Genomic DNA, 14,550 nt, shown 5'->3' on the forward strand with positions numbered 1-14,550 from the left:
TACTTTTATTTTTAGGGGTAAAATAGCTTTAATATAGTATGTATGGTATTTATTGTTCTGTGGTGTCTTTGAGAAAAGCTAACCAAACCTCGACAGAAGACGTAGTGGTAGGGTTGTTGTCTCTCTAGAAGTTGCGGCCACAAACATACATACACACACCCTCTGCTACCAGTTCGCTCAGTCACAAACTTAATAGAAATTGTGTTAGACTTGTGATTTATGAGAGATGAAATGAGAGACAGATTAGATAAAATGTCTGCAGTAGCTACTAAGACTTGCAACAGTTTTGTCAAATTAGGACTAAACACAGCATTAAAACCAGTGGAATCCTTAATAACAAAAGCTCAGCGTCACATCACTCACCTATCTACGACTATCACTTTGTGTTGTCACTGCATGGGAACTGATAAATTGTCTCAGCAGCCTATGAAGAAGCGGAGTTTCCCACAAGAACAGTTTGTTATTTTATTTATTTATTTATTTATTTATTTATTTATTTATTTTTTAATACTAATTCCTCCTTGTTTCTCTGCCTCTGTGCACTTGGGTCCTCCACGCTCCACCACTCAGACCACAAACCCATTTTGACTTTTTTTTGTTTTTTTTTTTTTGTTTAATAATCTGTATTAACGATAGCTAAAAGGAACAACAGACAGTTTATACATCCAGAGGTCAGAAAACAGCATTACATGGTGGGAATTATGTTTCAACCTTTTTTGCAATCATTTTCTAGTGACATGACCGCAAGCAGCAGCCATCAAACACTCTGATAGGCAAGGACGGCTCACAACATCACACAGCCGCAAAATGAAAGCGCTGGCAGCGGCCGGCGCAGACTTGAAGATTTCCTTTTCCTTTTTTTTTGTCAAACACAAAGCTGCTTGAGGCAAGGAAAATGCAGTGAAACATCGTTTGCCACTCCAAATTGTGTCCTGGGTTTCGAAAAGTTTGACTAAATAGGACAATGACCAGGCCTTTTGACACTAAATGGCTTTCAATTAGGTGTCAGTTATATGACTGATTTGATTTGTTTAAAGGGCACATATGATGCAGGTATTCAGCAAAATCTCATGTCTTTGTGAAATGTCTGACATTTGACTTAGGTCAAAAATCTTGTTTATTAGTACCACTAAATCAGAGAGTTTTGAGGGGTGGCCTCTCTCATGCAAATGAGCTGCTGCCTATCCCGAGCTTTGCATTATGTTGACTAACAAGTGTTAATCCATGGAATATGTGTTTGAACCACAGTGGCCATAAAAAGCCAGACGATTAGGCTACATCACAATAAGGCCAACATTTGAACGGCTTGCCCTATAGACCGATTTTCTAACATTGACAGTGTAATTTTACACTTGATGATTGCAAGCACTCGGGAGACCCAAATATGTCAGCCAGAAGAGATGGCTTGATTACTGCCTTGAAATGTTAGTAAAAGAATACACTTCAACATTTCCTCTACTCCAAGTCAATCCAATCAACCTGTCAGTATATGTCAGTCTTTTTCGCTCCCTCTTTTTAACAATCCTTTCTACTTTTGATCTGCAAGGTTTTGTGTTGAAAGGCAGCAGCTTTCTGGAAATGTAATCCAACTGGAAGTTTTGCAGTATAGCCCAATTTGCCAGTATTCTGCTCACACAAAGAGAAGAGAAATATGGGTGAGAGGCTGCAAATTTCAAACATATTTTCCGAAAAGAGTTGCTAAGTGAAGAATAGCTGACTGGACTCGCACGCATCTTAAACCGCAGAATGTTTTTCCTCCGACTAACATGTGCGGGAAAGATATAAAGTCGGCTCAATGGCATATGGAGGGCACGACACCCATATGTTGGATCACTTGCTCTCGTCCGCCATCTGTCCGCGACTTCTACCACACTTGTGTCTGCAGGAGACATTGGATGCTACGTAACATTCCTCATTCTTGTGATTGTGTCCGCGCGCACGATACATCTTGTTCCTCACCATCTGAAAATGTCGACGAGGGTTTGAAAGAAGCCTGGAATGATCCATTCACGATGTGATTAAATTGGCATAACTCATGTATCATATTCTTGTTTAATGATGAAATCAAAATACTTGGCTACTGACGAGGATATCCAATGAAAAATGGAGTGAAAGGAAACGTTCTTTCGGCACGGACTCTCTCTTTGACATTCCTGATGCAATCAGATGGGGTTAGCTTTCTGAAACTCAAGTTAATCAACTACAAATTCCCACATCCTTATTCCTAACCTCTGATTATGTTGAACCATTTTTCTTAATGTATGCAGTAAATTCAGCTATGGAACAAAAACTTGAGGGCTCTGATGATGGGAGGATCAAAGCAGGAGCGTCTTGACTGAAATCCACCAGGAACAGACAGGAATTCCACAGTAAAACCAGAATGCAGACTCCGTAGGATCGCAGGTATGAACTCAAGGGAACCATTACCCAATGGTTACAAGTTAAAATTTGAAGCCAGATGAAGCAGTTTGAAGCTGTAGTCTTCGAAAAATGTAGGAATGTGGCCTCAATCGACTGAGAGAGGTGTTAGTAAAACCGTGTGTACTACATTCCACTCAATGGAAACCTCGGGAGCTTCAGCAGATGAATTATGCCAGGCCAGGAAGACTGTGATGATGACGGTGTAATAGAATTAAAAGGTGCGTCAAAAAATAAATGAGCAAAAGGTTAAAAACATTGGGGTGATGTAGGGACAAAGCTAGAGGACGGTAACAAGTCTGAGACCCTTAAAAAGTAGCCTTGGCATTGAGTCTTGGCCTTGATCTCGAGAATTCCAACACTAGACAAAGGTACACATACACATAAATCGGGTGACCAACCATGGATGACAAGAAGAGTCCCTGCAATACTCCAATAGGCTACTGACAAGTTAATCATAATCAGTAGCGATGCAAGTAATCTTGTTGCTGTTTACAGAGCGTGACATTGCACAATTGGCTGGATAAACTGAAGACAGCATAAAACGCATCTGACACAAATCTACTGCACAGAGAACAGACTGAAGACTTGACTTACACGATTCACTGATTCAAGATGTACATTTGCATTAAAGCTCTGAAAATAAAAGATCATCCGTAGACGGAACATAAAAGGAGCCGATGCAAACTGATTTTTTTTTGCTTCAAACCTCGGTTTACAGAAAATCTTATTTTCGCTCTCAAGGATACCTCAATCCTCAGTAATCTGCATTTGTCCCACAGCAGCGCTCTTAACTGTACTTCCTGACCTCCGGTAACAGAATAAGGCCATAATATGAGAGAATATTACAGTCTAGCGCACGGGAGATCCGAGGCTTTCTGACAAGGTAAACAACAATTTCATCTCAGCATGTCCTTTTTTTTTTATTAGACACATGCAATAAAACAGTCGATTTGATTGGAGAAAACGTTTTGGTTCTACGTTTTTGTGTGTTTCCGTTATTACCCAGACCGAGGGGACCGAAACATTTCGGCTATAGATCATCATTCCGCATCATTATCCGTTATATCTTTTGCTTGAGCCTGTCCCGTTGAATTTAAGGACTTGAGAAAAGAGAGGCCAGGTCTATAAAGGAACACTCGATACTCCATGAAAGCGGAGATGGAATCCGTGCTGGCTCACCGCGTCCAACCACATCACAGCCCCTCCAGCCAGGCCGTCTCAGCGAGGGACTTAATGGGAATGAGGGGATCCATCCGTCTGGGAAAGCGAATATTCAGATACAAAAGGTTGTTGGCTGTTTTCGGTGCCATCTCCCTCAGGAATGATTTGGGGTTCACGTGGGTTTAACGCATATATTGCAGCATTTTTATTATTCTCCTGTCAGATATCAGTCAGTGTTATCAGGGTTGTCAATCATGGATGTATATTAGTTTGGCTGCTTCAGCACCACCAATGGAAATCACAGGCTGTATTGTGAAAATCGTTTTACTGGGCTTAGTGCATACAAACATTCCAAATAATTGCCAAGGCTTATTGTGGAAAGAATGAGCGCAGCTGCCACTCTCTTTCTCTTTCCACTCTGTACTTCTCGTTGGTACCAACCACCTCCATCATCTACACAGCATGTGTGCAAAGCCATTTGGCCACTTCATCAGTTTTGTGAATTGACCACTTTGGCTGATTTGGAGCAGAGAAGGCAAAATGGTGTGAAAGAAGTACTTCGGGACATTTTCTGCTTTGGTTGTTCAGTGTTCTGGTTTTAGGTGCACATTTGGTTATTTCGCTAACATTTCTGTGGCATTCTAAAACCATAACCAATTAACACTACAATTACTTCCAATTCCGATACCTTACACTCGGAAGAAGTGGATCAGGGCACAGGCTACGTGGTTGGAATTACCTGCGCGTGACTCAGCGTATCCTCAATGTCATTCCCAACTTTCCTTCAAAAGGTGATGTAAGCAGCATTGGAGCCGCAGCGCGACTCCTAACGAGGTGTCTTTCCAGGCTCAGGCCGGAGGAGGAAGAGTGTCCAGTAATTTGTCCAGGGAAGTCGGAAAAGTGAAGGGAAGGTGATCCTAGCGAGTCTGCTTCTTGAACATGTATCAGATCCATCACAAATCCAGAAAGAATGTAGGGAGGTGACTCTTCTCGGATTTCAACTCAGCGGTCTCATCTTGGTTTATTAACAAGTCGAGATTGCCACATCTTGCATGTTGATCATTCTGAGAGTAGGAAATGAGTGAATCCCATCCGTCATCTGCTTATCCTGTTCAGCGGTCAGACTCAAGTTGGACTTCACCCTAGAATAGTCCTCAGCCAATCAGGGCACATATAGGTATAGACATAGAGTACATCATAACGTCAAGTGTGACGTTGTTTTTATACAACAGTTCTACAAGTGCCATGTAGTAGTTTTTAAGATTTAAATTGTTCATTTGTTTATTTATTCAGTTTTTCGGCCCTGCCAACATAAATAAAACTCTACAATTGCTTCCTTTGTACAGCCAGTCAGAATCATGAGTCTGTCAACAGTCAGTTTGGCGGCCTGTGTAATTCCGATGAGGTAGTTTTGTGTTAACTGGCTGACAGCAAACTGTCGTTCGTTCAACTGGTGATGCAGTGCAGCATTCGTACGCTCTTGCTAGCCAGCTAGCGGTTAAGCTAGCTGCCGTCTGCTTGTGCCTCCGGGATACCCGTGTATTTTTGTGCCTCCCATTTTGGCATCTTTAAACTCATCACAAGAGATCAACACTATTTGCTGTTTCATTGCTGAACTATTGCATTGAAGTGTGGGTTTGTGCAATCAAAACCTACACGGAACCCATCTTTCTTCTACAGAAACATGCTGTTGTTTTCGGTTGTGGATACAGAGACCACACCAATCCAATATTCATGCAACTTTTTTTCTTTTGGCGCAAGTAGCGTAAAGTACAGTGTAACTACGCATAGTTGGAGTATTGTTTCTTTTTAGCATTTTTGTATACAGGCGGTTAGAACACAGCTGACTTGATTTCGAACCAATCAAAGCGGCTTTCCCACTCCCTTGAAATTCAGCACAGATGAGTCATATGACCTACATGGCAGAAGTTAAACGGACTCGCCGGAGTCCATGCAGGAGATCTGAGTGCGTTAAGTACATTTATAAGGAACAGCAAGATCCACATGCAGATGATGTAAACAGATCTCACTTCTTCATCATCATGTCGTTAGCTTGACCCAAAATTACCGAATGCATTTGGGTCACCAGTGTAATCGATGGGCCTGGGTGAATTCAGTGTCAGCTGGATTCAATTACTCCCCTTTTAACACCTTCAATCCATTTTCTATGCTGCTTCTCCTGTTCTGGGATACGGGCAACTACAGTAGAACCGAAAGGCTGACAGGTAAGGGTAAGAAGCTTGGAAAAGAAGCTTAAATGACTTCAACAAATGTGCACAATACAAAATTTCAACAAATTTGATGAATGTGTGCTTCATGCATGTGGCTGTCTTAAATTGCAAAAAGGCACCTTTATTTTAAGAGCTGAATTCCAACCCTCTCTTTTTGTCTAAATAGCTTCCCAAGACTGAATATCCCATTTTACTTGATGAGGGGCGTACAGTAATAGCTTTCGATGACACTTTATCCCCCCCTGCAGTATGCCAAAAGGTTATAACAGCACTATAATTTAGTATTTGTAACAGGAAACATAATCACTGTGACAATTAAGAATAACAAATGAACCATTTCATGCTAATTTATGATTCTCACATCACATTAGTATGCTTTTCCAGCCCACCTGTAATACTACTGTGTAACCTTCAAAAGTATGTCAAGGGCGTGAGACATTTGACGCATGAATTAGAGCTTAGTGCGGCATGTGGTTCAGTACAAAAAATTTTTTTTTTTCCAAGCGAACCTATGAGGGCACTTGAGGCCGGTCAAGTTGCACCCGATAATGCAGAAGAGCGGTGTGCGTTACCTGTATGAGTGATGGCGCATTAAAGTCATTATATGAATCATCTTTTTAGAATTTGGGTGGTTGAGCAGAAAGCAAGTCTTAGTGAGATGATGAGACTTCGTCAGTGTTCACACAGTTACAGTAACGATCGCATTTTGCTGTAACGTAATACTGTAATTACTAACAAATCAAATAGCTGTTGATTTAATTCACTTGGATGGATTATGGATTATGGATTATGCCTCTTGCTTTGACTTTTGGTTTCCCAGTAAGTCCCGCAGTCCCGTTTTTCAGTGACTCTTGTTGATACATCAGTGGGTGAAATAGATCCATCATTATAACATACAGTGCCTTGCAAAAGTATTAGCCCCCCCCTTAACTTTTTGATCTTTCGCCACATTTCAGGCCTCCGGCCTAAAGATATAAAATTGGATTTTTTTTCCCCTGAGATTTCCAACAATTGTGAAGTGGTATGCAATGAACATGATATTTGAAACATATATATTATTTTTTTCAAATAAATAACTGAAAAGTAGAGCGTGCAAAATTATTCACCCCCTTTTCTCGCAGCGCAGCCAACTGTCTCCTGATCATTTCTGAATGATCCAATGTTGACCAAAATGACTTACGATCAAAAATTTAGTTGAGTTAAGAAAATTGAGTCTGTGTGTAATCTAGTTTCAGTATAGATGCCGTCAGCCAGTTCATATAGGCCTACCTAATATCTGTCAAAGTAATGCTATTTATTGTTATTGTAACGCCAATAATTGATTTAGTGGATGAAGCACAAAAGCCATTCAAATTATGATTCTGTTATGTTATCCTTGTTGTCTTCCAAAAGGCCATCAATATTTTAAAGTTAAATTTCCAGAACGCCTTATAGTATAAACGCTTCAACTTCAACAGCCGCTATTGCTCCCCAAAGAGTGTTTATTTGTTCTCACGCGTATAACGTGTATTTACTTTGTGCTCACCGGGGGGACAGATGGGAATACCATCCCCATCATCTTTTTTTCTCCAGCTCAAGGCTACACTTCATTGGCTTCTCACGCTCCCTCCTGGTGACTCTCTCGTCTTTCCTAGTGTCCTCGCAACAAAATAGCCGTGATGGCTTTTTTGTTTTAAGCAGCCAGATGGAGTCAGGGCCAGGTCAGTTAACAGCGGGGGAGAAAATGAAAAATTTGTCTGACTATGTGGGTGACATCAGGCCAGGAAAGAGAAAATGCAGGCTTGCAGTGGTTCTACGAGTACAATTTAACCAGATCCAAAAGCTTTATCAAAAACGATCGACTCAAACCGAACCAAATCGTCTCACTTTGAAATGTATCAAGATATGCATCAAATTAATCTTTTATTGGAGAGATGCACAGCCCTGATTTAGGTATCTGCCCACCACATACTTATACGACTGAACTCAAGAATCGGACACAAACGGACAAAGAACAGCAATCACTGGAATTTTGAAGATGATTTAGTGAAAATTAGGCGTGCTAGAGTGCTTTTGACGTCTGACGTCACAAAATTCTCTCACATAAACACGCTGAGCTCCCTCATGTGAAACGCCACTGTCGGGAACAATCGATGAATCACCGGTCTGTTTTCTTACTTGAAAAATTTTCATTAATCACAATCGCAGAGCGTCTGAGTCTTCCTCCATCTTTATTTGGGTTATTTAAGACACACCCGATATTGTGTCTTCCAAATATCCCTGATGCCAAATACCGCAGATACCAGTTGTTAGTTTTCCATCTGGTGTGAACGATCAATAGATTATTTGAGCAACGGGAAGCTTCGCCCCCAATAATAATAAAAAAAAAAAGGGGGGGGGGGGGGGGGGATAACTGCATAAGTCAATAAATAGATCGTCCAAAAGGGTTTTGTTTTACAATGTCATCCGGCCACAGTGGCAAAATGGGCTGTTGAATCAGCTGAGGTCAGTGCATGTTAAATGTGTGGGTGTCAAAGCAGATATTATAAATCAATAGTGAGTTTACAGACTGCCATAAGCTGCTCCATAGCCATTTATTTAGTCATAGGAAATATTCTTTTAAAGACTGCGTGGTTAAACGTAATTAAAAAAAAAAAATACCAAAAGCAGTGTGCACTCACATTAGCCTTACAAACATAATAATGTTCAGTTGTGATTAACATTGCAGTGGAACTGCAATTTGTTCCATGACGCTGGTTAACTTTCAACTGTTCTAATTTCAAAATAAATTTTGAATGAGCATATTGTGGGACTATACTGGTCTTATGTTTAGGCGTCAGGTACTCGTGGAGGCTGCTGCAAAATCTGACATCGAGCACGTCCTCCATGTCAGTGGTTGGCGCTATACTGTGGTAGTTTGGCACAATGGAGAATCACCGTTAAATTTTATACCAATACTGACATCAATGATTAAATGTGGCCGGTTAGCTCAGTTGGTTAGAGTGTGGTGCTAATAACGCCAAGGTCATGGGTTCGATCCCCATACAGGCCATTTACTTTGCAAATATCCTCATTCTGGGACTAATTTATAAAGCTTGTGGAAATGCTTTACCAAAAAGGTCTGTAAAAACACAAGGGCTGCGGTCTCACTTATACCAAAAATAAACTATTCCATGATCACAAAAAGTAAAAGTAACCTTGGCCAATGAGCTGCATGCTGCTACACCATACAGCTCAGACATTAATATCTGATCTCATGTAGTATTCTGCTCTGGTAAATTTCCATTACAGAGATAAAAAAAAATAAAATAAATCTCAACGGCTTGCTCTGGCAAAGCATCAAAAGCTGGAAGAAGATCACTTAAAGATTTTAGCTGCCTGCTTGAGCGCTGAAAAAAAAGCACATACTGATCATTTTGACCTCAGCTGCATCGGCTATCTTGTGTTGTACAAGCACGCACGCACACACAAACAAAATCCTTTAAATGGACTGGTGGGGGGGTTCCAAGCAAAATCTTACTTAGTCCGGGGGACTACAGTGAAGATCCGTAGCAATTAGATGAGCCATCGTTGAAAATCGTACATCTTCAATCAATTTTGAGGTTGTGACATACTTATGGACCGATAAAATTCAACCACATCTTGAGATGGACCACCATGTGAGTCATGTTTTGATTCTGTATCGTATTCCCTTTTTGTAAGAGCACAAACTTTGAGTTTCACACCAAAAAAAGTGTTTTGCCGGGAAAAAACACTCCCCAACGTGTTATTATGGCGGTTTAAATGTGATACATCCACAAAAAAATGAATCCCACGTCTAAAGCGGATAGACACACATATGTTTTTTGGATTGAGCGGGTTAGAAAAATACAAGCGGAGCTAATTTATGTAGTTGAAGGCTCAAATTATTTGTCTAGCTCTGGTACTCGGGGAAAGCATCCATTTTGTTAATATGATGCTTGCTGTCCGACAGAACATTTTCGTTTAGTTGGTGTGTGAGTTGACATAAAACAGAAGGAACATTTTCTTTTCTTTTTTAAATCTGTAGTGTTATGAAAAGTAACAGTTTAATTTATGAAAGAATCAGGAAACGCGACCTATTCAGACGACAGCATATTTGCCATTAGCATAAATAATTGGTACACAAAATGTGAATGTGAGCACCCTGTGATTGGCCAAAGTCCACCAAGATAGGCTGCAGCTCGTTGTGACCTTAGTGAGGAAAGCGGTATAGAAAATGCATAGATGAATGGATGGAATTTTTTTTTTTTTGCACCTCAGCCAGGGTTATAATAGTTTGGGAAGTTAGTTTTAATTTCATTTAAACTTTTGCTTTTGGAATTCAATTATTTTTTTTGTTCAAACATTTTTGTTGCTTAGTTTTAGTTAAGTTTTAGTATTAGCTTTTATGGAGTATTTGTCAACTGCAAGGTTAAAAAAGGACACTAAGTAGTCTATTATTTAAAAAAGTAAATAAACAGCAATTTTCAAACAACTGCTTGATCATCCTTCATCCTTCTTGGATGTACAGCAATACCGAAACAAATACATTTTAAATGAACGCCGAAAAGCTCATTTATGATATCACTTCAATAGATCAATCCCTCCCTCCATCCATCCATCCATCTAGCTATCTATCTGGGTTACACCCAATTCAGTTTCGTCTAGCAGCTCAAATCCATGCGCCATAGGTTCTAAGTTGACTGTTGACTTCTAAAGTGTTCCACGCTTTCATCTAATAAATCCATGCATGACCATATTTCTAGAATAGTTGAAGGCAAAAGACAGAGTTGGTCACTTGCCAATGTATGCAATGCAAAGTGTGTACAAGGTCATTGGGCAAAAAAAAAAAAAAAAAAAAGCTGCACAAGTTCAAGCTTAAATTGGTCTAAGCAGTCTATGGCCTTACTTGGACGAGACGTGTTTTATTGCAATCACAGGTGCACCTGAGAATGTGTTCACTCTGCATACACAATTTCTGCAGGCATCCAGAGCCAGCGCTATTTGAGCGGCCTCACTTTTCCAGATGTGAAATTATGGCAAAGGAACCTTAAAAAAAAAATAAAAAATCAACAACAAAGGAATGACTCTGTATTAGCACAGCATTTTCAAGCGACATGTTGTGGAAAATGGTGGTCAGCATCTAAACATGGTTTGTTTCAAACCTACAGTTCTTGGCACGATAAGGATCCAGGTTTGCTATTTTTTTTTTCTTTTTTTTTTTTACACGTGAGGCGAAAAGAAAGCGCAGATGTGCGCTCACGCCGTCTCCACCAATTAAATTGTCAGCAGTGATTACGTCACTTTTTGCGCCTGACCGCATTAACTTGGTCCAAGTCTCGTCGTCAACTTGAAGATGGTAATAAAGATACAAGTTTGTTGTGGTCCGTGTCGCCGCTCACATGTGGAAAATGTTTTATGGCTTGCAGGGATGAATGCTGGTAGCCAAATCTGTTACATCGAATACAGGGAGGTAGCTAAAATCTATTGCAAAGATTATTAGAGCTTTGCATGATTTAATAGTAGACAAGCATCATTATCATCCATCCCTTTTATGTTGCGCTTGTCCTTGTTTGGGAAACTGGCCTATCCCAACTGATTCTGGGGATATTGGTAGGGTATGCATCCAGAATTAAATGAGTAAAGTAAACAATGTGTGGATTTTATTTATTAATACATATCACCAAAACTATAAAGTGTAAATTTCAGAAAATGACTATATTTCTTCAGCTTGATGAAATTGTTAAAATTATTCTTAAGGATTATGCTCAAACAAGTTAATCTTTCAACACTTTTACTGTATCTGATTCCGGCTTCAACAGTTGATGCAACAAGGATTGGTTAGCACAGACCAGCCTTTGTTGGTGTGGAAAACCCAAATCGGTATGCTCCAAGTTGGAGGCATGCCCCACCACCGGAAATTGTATCATCCTTTTGGGATGCAAATGTTTGGTAATTTAATAAAAATTGTTTGTTTTCCTCTCGCCCTTCCCACTCCACTGGGATAATTCTTTATTTTCCCCACATTGCGCCTACAAGTTTTGAAACTCTCTTCCTGAATCAAGTCTGCAAATGCACTGTGAAAAGATGGAATAGTCCATTGCATGAGAAAGGGGGTTCACTTGAAGCAATCACATTTTGATGGGTTTTCAGTGTGTAAATTAATGTTAAATTAAAAATAGTTACTCTAAACAAAATAAAACTTTATTAGTCAGTTTTTATGGGACGGACTGGAAATGTTGGGGCGCCATGCAATTGTAAGCCGTTCTGGCATCGACGCTCCCCATCCAACCTGATGAATATTGAGAGATGCAGTAAATGTAAATTTTCTCAGTTTAAAAAATTAAAAAAATTATGGGTGTCAAAATTAGTGCATTCATTTTGAGTTAATTTAAAGTTCCTTTAACGCCACAATTTTTTATTTTTTTAAATGTGCGATTAATGACCACACTTATTTGGAAAGCCTGTACTGGGAGAATTACAGTCAACGCAGTAGACACGCCCACGTCAAAATTTTGCCGTAATAAATTCAATAATAATGCATATATTTGTGGAGACGGGGGACAAGTTGTATTTTCCAATTTTAAAAATGATTAGATAGCTCTTAATAAGAAAAGAAAAATGCACTGAGCTCTCACAAACATCTTACAAATGTAATTATGCCATCTAGTGGCAGAATAATGACTTCAACCAAATCAATATTACACCCTTTTTTTTTTTTTTTACAGTACAGCTAAGTACATCTTTTTAATTTTAACTCAATTTTATGAATTATTATGAAATTACTGCATCAATAACTAAAAGATGCAGCCATATTCCATTTCGTTTAACTTTTTTTTTTTCCACTTTTATGTTCACAAGAATAGGAACAATTAGAAAAAATATTTTGTTGCACATTTTATTGTACATTTAGAACAGATAAAAATTGCGATTAATTGTGAGTTAATTTTTGAAGTCATGCGATTAATTACATGTATAATAAAAATTGTAATCGCATGACGGCACTAATAAAAATACATTTACAAAAATCTAAAATGAATAAATCATAAATTTTGCATTGTCATCCTGGAGATTTGTGTACAGAATTGTTAAGTCAATTTGGAATAAAGCTGCAACAAGGGCTATGTATAGTTGACGGAATAAAATAAACACCATTGATACTAAACAAGCAGTTACAGTTGTACAGTACATGAATAAGTAATTAAGGTCAACATGGCAGTACAACTAGGTCAGGTGTCATTTAGCAACACATAATTTCACCAATGAACGATTGCGGTTATATAGTAGGCCACGTACGTGCATGCGTACGTGATTGCTGCCTGCCCACTCACTGTCTTCAGTCTGGAAAGCGTTTTCGCATTGCTGGCGAGGGCGATGACGCGTGGCCATCACAGACGCTGAGCTACGGTCTCGGAATCCAGACTGGCCCGTGTCCTTTGTGTGAACAGGAAGTGCTTCTGTTTGGCAGTTCGGGGGGGCGGCTCGGCTCAGCACGACCACCGAGCCTTCGTGCTATGAGACCATTTGCATTGCGTGCTAGCTGTGATTGCCTAAGGAACATTCGAGGTGTTTGTTGTTATGTGTGCAGGGGGGTGCTTAAAAGGCTCTTGCTCTTGTTTTGCTTTGAGTTTGTGACATTTAACTCTTCATTTGCCAAATTTCTCATTGAACTGTGGACTAAATCAAACAAAAAATATATTCAGTGAAAAATGAACAAGACTTCCATCAAAAAAAAAAAAAAAGCCAGAATATCACACAAATGTCTGAATCGTTTTGAGAATAAATATTACAACACTTGAGTCTTGTTTCACTACAATTGCAATGGAAATTTACCAGAACAGGTTATAGTGACTCACCCGCATGTTTCTGATTCAGGTTACTTTAGTGATCCGTAAAAGTCCACCAATCGTAACCCACCCAAGAATCATGAAAACAACAATGATCAACAGAGAGAGACAGAATGGGAAGCCTGGCGGGCCACCTTTCAGCGCCTGAGATTCTTAGATGAAAAAGAAAGTGAGAAGGGAAAAAAAACAAGGCTCAAACTGTGTTCCTTAAAGGGGGGCACAGTATGAGCCTGGAAACCATGTTTGTGGTTCGGCATTCGCAAATTTACTGATTTTTAATATTTTTTTTCAAGCCTATTTGTTTTTCTGCAGAGACTTAAGCCAACAACAGGTTTGCTTTAGTGCTATCTGGTGGCAATTTTATGTCAAGGAACTGTTGAAGTGAATTGAAGAGCTTCAATTTAGACAAACTAGTCCTTTGCCTACATTGTGTTGCATCTATAGGCATAGAGTCCAGTAGTTATTATTAAACCAACCACATAACTTTGGACAGTGAACTTCCGTTTAGCTTAATTCTAACAAAAAAAAAAGAAAAGAAAAGAAAATTGTCATGGATGGGCTTATGACTAGGTGCGACTTGGTGTCACAGAGTTGTAACCCTTTAAGTCAAGCATGTTTAAGGAGCAAGATGTGTAACATGATAATAATAACAATAATAATAATAATAATGATAATAATAATAATAATAATAATAATAATAATAATAATAATAATAACAACAACAAAACTCAAAGACGCATCTTCTTTATCATCTGTGAAGAATGTACGTATCTGTATGTCTGTATTATACTGCCCTCTGGTGGCCAATGTGCCCACATCAGAAAGCGTGTGGGAAAGGCTCCCATTCAACCAATCTTGGTAGAACTTCACCTCACCCTGTGATTCCCATTATTGCCCTGCACTCCAGGAGT

The 14,550-nt window shown here is 39.4% G+C and overlaps 1 non-coding gene across 1 annotated transcript; it reads left to right on the forward strand.

Annotated features, from left to right (window-relative positions):
- The first annotated feature begins 8,770 nt into the window (after nucleotides 1-8,770).
- Nucleotides 8,771-8,844, forward strand: trnai-aau (transfer RNA isoleucine (anticodon AAU)). The gene has a single exon. It is a non-coding gene; the product is annotated as a tRNA-Ile (tRNA).
- The last annotated feature ends 5,706 nt before the right edge of the window (nucleotides 8,845-14,550 follow it).

Source organism: Festucalex cinctus, chromosome 10 (genome assembly GCF_051991245.1).
Source record: "Festucalex cinctus isolate MCC-2025b chromosome 10, RoL_Fcin_1.0, whole genome shotgun sequence".
In the NCBI taxonomy this organism is placed as follows: domain Eukaryota; kingdom Metazoa; phylum Chordata; class Actinopteri; order Syngnathiformes; family Syngnathidae; genus Festucalex; species Festucalex cinctus.